Source organism: Pistacia vera, unplaced genomic scaffold (genome assembly GCF_008641045.1).
Source record: "Pistacia vera cultivar Batoury unplaced genomic scaffold, PisVer_v2 Contig1029, whole genome shotgun sequence".
NCBI classification, from domain to species: Eukaryota; Viridiplantae; Streptophyta; class Magnoliopsida; order Sapindales; family Anacardiaceae; genus Pistacia; species Pistacia vera.
The window spans coordinates 80,593-91,279 of NW_022195060.1; the positions used below are offsets into that span (position 1 = coordinate 80,593).

Here is a 10,687-nt window from a genome sequence, read left to right on the forward strand (position 1 = left end):
GAATTTTTTGAGGGGACACCAAGTGGTCTAACGTTCCTTGGCATTGCAAATGTGTTCCTCCCCTTTAGCTGAATGTTATAACTACGTTTATTAGCAGCAGAGTCTGGTGCTCTAGGCACCCTGAAAATCTGATTACTACTTTGCACTGCCATTTAACCCAGAGGAGTAAGAAAATGAAATGTAGAAGTAATAACAAACGTCTATAGAATGCATTGGACACAAACAAACACACATAAGTAATAACAAAGATAAAACATAATTCCACTTAGCCTACCATGTTCTCCAGAGGCCCCATGACCAGCAGAATCCTTTCTCTTTTTCTTCAGATTTGATCTTGCAATGCTTATCTTCTTCCCAAGAAACATTTGTTTGTTCTTTCCTACAACTGCAGCAAGGTGTGCATCATCGGCAAAATCCATATATGTCAAGCCCTTCAAAAATCGATCAGAGGATATTATAAATTAGTATGCAATGGTCCCAGACAGATGCTCTACCATTAAAGGCAAGCTGGAATATGGGTGAATCTATATGGGACTATGGTTGAGTCTCCTAAACATATCACTTGCTATCAAAATGAAAAAAATATGCTCTTAGACAGTTAGACTCTTTATACTTAGAAAATTCAACAATTTTACCATAATTATGGAATTCAACCCTTCTGCATGTTTATTTGAGACTGCATAATCATCTCTGGAAAGGACATTCATTTTAAAACCAAAAGAGTAAGAACTAAATGATTTATTGATTGCATGAAAAAAAGAAATCAAATTGAAGTTTCAGTGAGCACCCTTGAGAAATTTGATCAAAGAGAATATACTGCATTTAGCAGTTTCAATCTCCTTGAAGCATCAGCCATGCTGATCTCCCAGTCTCATTAAAATTAGTTTCTTAGGGCTAATTTCTGTGGTACAGTCCACATTATGCATACATATGTTGAAGTTTAAAGGTCAGGCAATGTTGAATAAGGATTTGACTGTAAGACTGATGTGCACATGGAAGGTCCAGTGGATAGCTTCCCCTTTTTCATTTGAAGCATAAAGCACAAAGAACATTGGCAAATAATGAATCAGAGAAACAGAGTCATACCCTTGTGGCCACCAAAGAAGTTGACAGTGTGGCCAATAAATCACATGTACTGAAGAAATGATAAATAATATGTAATTGTTTCCCGATGCTACCATGTTTCGGTCATCAAATGAATATTATATGCAGATTGGAAATGATATAACAATACTAGTATGTTGTTGCAAAAGCAAAATCCTTCACCATTTCATTCAGCAAATAACACATATAACCGGTCCTCATACCAGATTGCTTCCTTATTTATTGATACATCAGAGGGACATCTATTGACCTCAACTCCCATCTGTTACAACGAGACCGAAACTGAGATCATGACAACTTGAGAGAATTAGGAATGCACTGTGCTGGTTGCTTATTACAACTCTTCTCTGGAGACTTCCTTTCTGTTATGAACATAAGATCCATAAGCTTTAATAATGGATTCGTAAATGTCAATCTCTTTCGGGTTTTTAGCTTGGTTTAGAAACTGCAACAAGGTGAAAATAAGGCTATCAGATCACAAGCATTTGGCATGCATATTGGGCTTAAGATTTATCACACCAAAAAATAGGTTTGTTGGCTATGTCATGTTTAGCAGCACGTAAAGCTAGTCCGGAAGAAAAGAAAAGAAAAGAGAGAGAGTGAATTTGCAACCGTCGCAGAGCAAAAGATGACCCAAGGCACACTATCACAATCAAGCAAGGACGTGATTGGTAGAATTTACATTCTATGGTAGTAAAGTATTACTTGAATTTAGTTTGTCCAATATTATGGCAGCAAGAGACATACTATTAATTTTCCATATCACTATCCGACAAAACTCAAGCAGGGGATCCCAATTCCAAACAAGGTTTTTCATTTTCATGAATAAAACCCATAGACAGACACATAGAAACTATAAAATCAACTGAATGTTAAAACTCAAAACAATGGATAGACATTCACCTCATTATGGTCATGAAGCAGAACCGGGGTAAAATTGTTGATAAAGTTTTAGGTTGAATTTATGACATTTTCGAACCAAAAGGTGGTCACTGCAAAAAAAGTCAAACACACGGGGTTAAACGTGTATATCTTAAACCAGCAGTTGCTCACTAAAGAAAGACCAAACATACAGGGGTTATGGTCTCATTTCCAAAACCAACAGACACTCAAAAAAATAACCAAACACATGGGGGCTTTAAAAAAAAAAAAAAACCCCTTCTCAGTAGGCAAAGAATTTAAGAATCATATATATACATACAGTTCAGTTGTTCCAAGTTTCAATTATAATCGGCAAAAGGAAAAGAAAATATCGGTTCTTTAACTGGGAAATGCCATGAAAGCCATTTCAAAGCTGAAATGCATAAGAACTTCACTTTATAGATGTTATACTTCCACACCGAATGATTCTTCTAGCAAAGCGCTCAACCCATCAGCTTTGATTGATGATTTCACCAGATTCTGCTACTAAAGAAACCTCCCAAGAGCCATCAAAGCTATGGATGCCATGCAAATCCATGGCCTTCATGCTGATTCCATCACCTACTCTGAGCTCATCAAGTGTTGCTTGGCCTATGGCGCTGTTCAAGAAGGCAAACTCGTTCACAACCAAGTCTTCTCAAAAGGGTACGAACCCTAAATGTTTTTAATCAACATTTTGATTAATATGTACGTGAAGTTTAATCTCTTGGAGGACGCTAAAACATTGTTCGATAAAATGCTTGAGAGAACCGTTGTTTCTTGGACAACAATGATATGGGCTTATTGTAATGCTAAGATGAATGACAAGGTTTTTGAGTTCTTTATTCTGATGCTCAGAGAAGGTGTTAGACCAAATATGTACACCTACTCTTCCATTTTGAGATCTTGTGTTTGTTTACTCAATCTTAGGCAGCTTCATTATGGAATAATTAAAGTTGGTTAGGATTATGATGTGTTTGCTAGGAGTGCTTTGATTGATGTTTATGCCAAATGGGGTGAGTTAAACAATGCACTGTGTTTTTAATGAGATGGTGACTGGAGATTTGGTTGTTTTGGAACTCAATCATTGGAGGGTCTACCCAGAATAGTGATGGTGATGAGGCTTTGAATCTTTTCAAGAGAATGAAGAGGGCTGGTTTTATGGCGGATCAGGCCACGCTAACAAGTGTTTTGAGGGTATGTACTGGATTAGCGCTGTTAGAATTGGGGACACAAGTCCATGTTCATGTATTGAAGTATGACCAAGATTTGATACTTAACAATGCACTTTTGGATATTTATTGCAAGTGTGGTAGCTTGGAAGGTGCAAAGTCTGTTTTGATAGAATGGTAGAGAGGGATGTGATTTCTTGGAGCACCATGATTACAGGGTTGGCACAGAACGGAGACAGCCGAAAGGCGCTAAAATTGTTTGAGTTGATGAAAGCCTCAGGGTTAGAACCAAATTATATTACAATTGTTGGTGTTCTATTTGCTTGTAGCCATGCAGGGCTTGTAGAAGATGGGTTGTATTACTTCCAATCTATGAAGAAGCTTTATGGGATTGAACCAAAAAAAGAGCATTATGGCTGCGTAATTGATCTTCTTGGAAGGGTTGGGAAGCTCGATCAAGCAGTAAAGTTAATACATGAGATGGAATATGAACCAGATGCTGTGACATGGAGAGCTTTGCTGGGTGCATGCAGGCAAAACCTTACGTTTTTTATAAGAAAGAGAAGTTTGTCAATTACTGTGCTATTCTAGTTAACATGTAACATGTAACCCCAGGAACAAACCTCACTTCTTAAGGAACAGTTCTCTGAACTCATTATTTGACTTCGGCTTCTCATCTTCCACTTCCCTGGCTTTTGGATTTGTCGAGGGGACACAAAGTGATCTGACTTTCCTTGGCATTGCAAATGTGTTCCTCCCTTTCACCTGAATGATATCACTACGTTTATTAGCAGCACAATGTGGCACTCTAGACCCCTTGAAAGTCTGATTACTACTTTGCGCTGCCATTTAACCCAAAAGAGTAAGAAAATAAAAGGTAGAATTGGGAAACACAAACATACAAACGTCTATAGACTACACTGCACACAAACAAACACACACAAGTAATAACAAAGATAAAACATAATTCCACTTAGCCTACCATATTCTCCAGAGGCCCCATGACCAGCAGAATCATTTCTCTTTTGCTTCGAATTTGATCTTGCAATGCTTATCTTCTTCCTAATAAACATTTTTTGTTCTTTCCTACAATTGCAGCAAGGTGTGCATCATCGGCAAAATCCACATATGCGAGGCCCTTCAAAAATCAATCAGAGGATATTATAAATTAGTATGCAACGGTCCCATACAGATGCTCTACAGTTTAAAGGCAAGCTGGAATATGGGTAAATCTGTATGGGACTATGGTTGAGTCTCCTAAGCATATCCCTTGCTAGCAAAATGAAAAAATATGCTCTTAGACACTTAAGACTCTTTATGCTTAGAAAATTAAGCAATCTTACAATAATTATGGAATTCGACACTTCTGTAGGTTTATTTGAGACTGTCATCTTAAAACCAAAAGTGTAAGAACTAAATGATTTATTGACTGCATGAAATGAAGAAATCAAATTGAAGTTTCAGTGAGCACCTTTGAGAAATTTGATCAAAGACAATGGACTGCAATTAGCAGTTTCTATCTCCCTGAAGCATCAGCCATGTTGATCTCCTTGAAGCATTAAAATTAGTTTCTTATGGCTAATTTTTGTGGTACAGTCCACATTATACATACATATGTTGATGTTTAATGGTTAGACAATATTAAATAAGGATTTGACTGTAAGACTGATGTGCACATGGAAGGTCCAGTGGATAGCTTCCCCTTTTTCATTTGAAGCATAAAGCACAAAGAACATTGACAAATAATGAGTGAGAGAAAGAGAGTCATATCCTTGACTTTTCGGTGAACTTGTCCTACAGAATTTGAACAGATTCAACCCCACCAACATTGCTAAAGAATTTTTTTCAGATCTTCAGAAGTTGTCTAAAAAAAATTTAAAACCATCAGAATTATCTCTATGTATTTGCCTGTCCAGCGTTAAAAAAGAATAAAAAGCAATCTCTCTCTGAAGTGCAAGAGAATCTCTACTTGCCCTGAAGTTAAGGTTTGATAAAAATGCAGTACACTTGTCAATGTATACTTTGGCTCTTCCAGTGGTGGAGTCTTTGATGTGCTGGTCATTTGGATGCTCTTCAAACTTGGGTTTTGCTTCTTCTACTTCGTTTTCTTCAGCTAAGTTCTCTGCTCGTCCCTTTTCTTTCCCATGCACTTTGTTTGGGTTTTGGGCAGTATTTTTCTGTCGCTTAGCTGGCTAGACATCGTCAAGATATTTAACATCAATAGTACTATTAAAGACTTTAAATATTTACAAAAGCAACATTACATGGGCTGCAGACTTTCTTTCGTATACACAAAAATTAGCATCAACTGAATGCTTCCACATCCGTAATAATAATGATAAGCGTATTTTACACTATGATTTTGCATTGAATTTTGATAGGATTTAGGATACTTTTCATACAATTTGGGCCATAATTGCTACCTAATTCTATTAATTTGTCTTTGTAGGCCTAAACGATGATTTTTAGCATAAATGACAGTTTTGAGCGTAAATTGTGTAACTTGAGCTTGAAAACTCGGAATAACCTGAATTTAGAAGCTTTGGAAAGCTAAGAAGAAGAGCTACAACGTTCATGTTTTGGGTTTTTCCTAATTCTGACTGGACAAAGGTGAAAACTTGGCTTGAAGTCGTGAAAAGGACGCTGGGAACTGAAGAAAAACGTCTTTGGACGTGCTTCAGTATTTCTGCCATAACTTGATCTGTAGACCTCGGATTGTGCTGATTCTTGAACGACCAGAAAGATAATTGAAAGGGCTACAATTCATATGTTTTACACTTTTCCAGATTCTAACTATATCATGCTCAAATTGGGCCTGTAAGTCTTCGCCGCGGCGAGGAAAAAGCTTCGCCGCGGCGAAACCTGCGTCAGATGCAAAAATAAAACGACGCGTTTTGGCTTGCTAGGGCTTCGTCCTTAAGTGAGAGAGGTATAAATTAGAGCGAAAAGGAAGAGAAAAGGGGCTTGGTTCGTGATTTGGGAGGCAGCTCATGGAAGGAGAAGATTATTGAAGATTTGGGCTTCAAATTAGAGAAGATTTCTCCATCTTTTGCTTGCTTTTCAATGATGAATCTTGATTCAGTTTGTTTTTGTTGTTTTATTTCGTTTTTGAGTATGAACTGAGTTGTTTAGCTAGGGTTTGATGTAATCTTGATACAATGATTCAAATTTATATGGATTGAATTACTTTGAGTTTTAATTTCATGATTGAGTGTTTATCTCTTTGCTTAATGTCTTTTGGATGCTTGATCACCATTCAAATGTGTGTTGTTCACAATGAGACTGAGAAGTGATTTGTGATTGTGCCTCTTGGGATAAATACCATAGATTAGCAAACGCTAGAGATAGGTTTAGCGATCTATGAAATCTAGATAGAATTCCACAAAGCTTAAAATCCTTTGAACTATTAATCTTCATTTTGTTGGGTGCGGAAGCTTAATAGGGATAAGTAGGGAAATGTAGCATGAGAATGTATGTTTTACAACTTAGGGAATTCGATTTTCAATCAAGGAATTAGAACTTGGGTAATAGATTCTATGATTTGGGTTAGCGTATTTAGGTGAATTCAACACCCTAGCATTTGTTTTAGAATTGTTTAATTAGTTAAGTTGTTGGGTTTTGCATTTATATTTAGTTTGTTAATCTTCCATCAATCTAATATATTGTTGCTTCAATTAGGACTTAAACTAGAAAAATCGGTAATTAGTAACACTATCCTCGTGGGAACGATACTCACTCATCAATTTATTACTTTTTGCGACTAGTATACTTGCTATTTTTGCATGTTGTAGTAAACACGCATCAAATAACATGACTGTAAACATTTGCGTGGCAAATATTGGCAAAATATTGGCAAATACTATCAAAATATTTAATAAACGGTTTAAAAATTTACAGAAGCAGCATTAAGTGGACCAGAGAAAGTTACAACAACATTGCAGTCAATATAATCTCTATTAGTCGGCATCTTCTCATTTTTCAACACAATTGTCTCTCAAAAACTAGAATTTTCATTTGGAAATCTGTTCTTGAATTCTTTGACACAAGCTTTTCTGGTGGCCAAAAACATTTCTGACATAGAATCATAAGCCTCTTCTTTATCTTTCTCAGCTTGTGCAATTAAAGATTTGATGTTATCATTTTCTTCAGACAATTCATTACTTTTCTTTTTAAAGACTTCCTTTTGCTGTTGCTCATTTGCAAAAGACTGTTTAGCATTTCTAAATGATTCTTGACAGTGTTTCAATTTGGTTTTGACCTTTTCAAATGCCTCATTTGATATTTTCAACTGTTCTTCCAATTTGCGAACATCAGAAATCACATGTTCATTTTCTTTTTTCAAATCTGAGATCACATCTTTTGAAACAAGCCAACATTCTCTGATTTCTAAGAACCTTCATAAGCCTATTTCAAAAACAATGAAACCACGTTAACATCATCATGCCAAATAAAGTATACATTCATATGATAAACTGAAAAAACTTTACCTTATGAGCCACCCGTCAGACAATCCTTCTTGGCTCAGCCATACACATCAACCCCAACATATTTCCTCATTTCCTAAACAACCTAGACACTCCTGTAGCAACACCACTTGAGCAATCCTTGGCCAAAAGACTATCCGAGATGGAAGTCATGATCCAACGCATTCCCATTATGTCCACACCTCTTAAGAAAATCCAACCTCAAAGCTACACCGACTCACCCTTTGTAGATGTCATAGCCCTCATAGAGATACCCCACAAGTTCACCTTCCCCAATATGAAGCTCTATGATGGGACCACCAACCCGGATGACCACATAGCATCATACAAACAAAGGATATTCACTGCAGCTATCTTGAACAATCTCCGCAAAGCATGCATGTGCAAGAGCTTTGGCTCTTGCCTCATGGGACTAGCCCTCCAATGGTATACCAACTTGCCTAACAACTCAATTTACTCCTTCGTTCAACTCACAAACACATTCGTTGAGTAGTTTGCCAGCAACAAGAGACTTGAGAAAATATCTAGTGACCTTTATAGGGTACATCAACAACACTGAGAGACATTGCGAGACTACATGGGTCGCTTCAATAAAGAAAAGATCTACATTTCGTACTATAATCAAGAGACATCCGTTGATGCCTTAAGGAAGGGGCTCTTCCCCAACAGTGAGTTGTACAAAGAGCTCACCAAGTTCAATTGTCCCACCATGGAAGATATGTTAGCTCAAGCTCTAGGAGAGGTAAGATGGGAGGAGGATGAAGTGAATCCCATCAAACACTCTATCTATGAAGACCGCCATTCTAGAAGAGTTGAACAGCGACAAGACAATCGTCCCGTCGAGTCGTACCACCAACCCAGGAGACCTCACCGCTGAGATAATAGGCAACTAATGGATTGTCATCCAGTTCTGCACAACGAAAGGACTCAAGTCCCACCACACTGATATAAGATGCCAGACTACAACCTAAACATTGAACCTGTTGAAGTTGTGGCGATAAAGAAAGAGATGGGAAAAGTTGTCAGATGGCCCGCAAAGTTGCCACACACTAGGGCTAAACGAGATACCACCAAATGGTGTGAGTACCATAAGGACCACGAACATGTCATCGCTGATTGCATCGCCCTCCTTCTCGAGGTAATAGAGCTACTGAAGAGGGGTCACCTCCACGACTTCCTAACAAACAATGGGAAAAACACCTTGGCAAACAAAGATCACCAGATTACACCTCCACCAAAAGTACTACCCGCAGATAGGTTGTGCAATGTGATCTCTGGCAGATCAAAAGTAAGCGATGTGAGTTATTCGTTCGCGAAACATCACGCAAGAGCCGTAGCTAACCTTGAGGTCTAATCCTCCAGGCCACCCTCATAGAAGGCAACCAACCTAACCATCGAGTTTGTTGACAATGAAGTGGTGATGCTCCTAAACCCCCATCATGATGCTCTGGTTGTCACTCTTTGGATAGCCTACATCCTCGTCAAGAGGATCCTTGTCAACCCCAACTCCTCAACAAACATCATGTTCCTTGAGGCACTTAAAATCATGGGGATAGATGAGTCAAACATCATCTGCGGGTTTACCCTACTTATCAACTTCAGCTCGAAACAGAAATACACGATAGGGGAGATAACTTTGCCAATCTATGCCGAGGGAGTCAGCCTCTAAACCACCTTCATGATATTGGGAGTCCCATCTCCTTACAATGTGATACTCGATCGGCTATGGATCCACGACATGCAGTCCATCCCTTCCACTTTCTATCAGACTATTTGGTTCCTAACTAAGTGGGGAATAAAAGAAATCTGTGGGGACCAAAAGGCTTCAAGGGATTGGTATTAGAACGCCTTCAAGACCAAGCAGGAAACTATGTAGTAGCTACAGTCCCACTCGGTGGTAGGAGCCGAGTTTGACCAACTAGCTATGGACGAGCTGGATGAGATCTAAATGCATCTTGACCACCCTGACCAAAAGACCTAAGTGGGGGCTCAACTCAGACCTGACATCTGAGAGAAGCTCATAGACTTCCTAAAACAAAACCAAAATTGCTTTGTTTGGTCACCCTCCAACATGATAGGGATCAGCCCGGAAGCAATTGTACACGAACTAAACGCCGACCCAGACTATCCACCTGTGAAACAAAAGAAAAGAAAGTTCGCTCCAAAGAGAAACAAAGTGATTAACGAGAAGATAGAGAAGTTGTTAAGCAACGACTTCGTTCAGGAGGTCCAGTACCTAGACTAGTTAGCAAATGTAATGGTCGTTCAGAAGAAGAACTGGAAGTGGAGAGTATGCATTGATTTCACCGACCTGAATAAAGCCTGCCCTAAATACTTCTTCTGCCTACCCCACATCAACATGCTAGTTAACACTACTGTCGGACATGAGTTACTAAGCTTCATGGATGTCTTCTCCAGCTATAATCAAATACTCATGCACTCGAACAACTAGGAGAAGACTGCCTTCATCACGAAGAGAGGTATCTACTACTACAAATGATGCCATTCGGCCTAAGAAATGTTAGTGCCACATATCAGCGTCTTGTGAATAAGATGTTCACCAACCTATTTGGAGACTTCATGGAAGTTTACATCGATGACATGTTGGTGAAGTCGTTGATCGTCGACTGGCACCTCGAGCACCTCAAGCAAGCCTTTGAGGTACTGCAAAAGTACAACATGAAGTTAAACCAACCAAGTGCCCATTTGGCATCTCTTCCGAAAAGTTCCTCAGCTACATGGTCACACAACACATCATAGAGGCTAACCCTGAACAAATCCATGAAGTCCTGAACATTCCTTCTCCTACCTGCATAAAGGATGTCTAACGCATTACTGGAAGGGTGGTCGCACTGAACCAGTTCTATCAAAGTCAGTAAATAAGTGACATCTCTTCTTCGCCTCCCTAAGAAAGTCCAAGAAGTTCAGGTGGACCCCAGCATGTGAAGAAGCATTGGCCCAACTAAAGAAGTACTTAACATCGCCTCTGTACTCTCCAAACCAAAAACAGGGGAATTGCTCGTCACC

At 38.8% G+C, this 10,687-nt stretch overlaps 1 pseudogene; it reads left to right on the forward strand.

Moving 5' to 3' along the window:
• The first annotated feature begins 2,527 nt into the window (after positions 1-2,527).
• On the forward strand, positions 2,528-8,537 carry LOC116123461 (annotated as a pseudogene).
• The last annotated feature ends 2,150 nt before the right edge of the window (positions 8,538-10,687 follow it).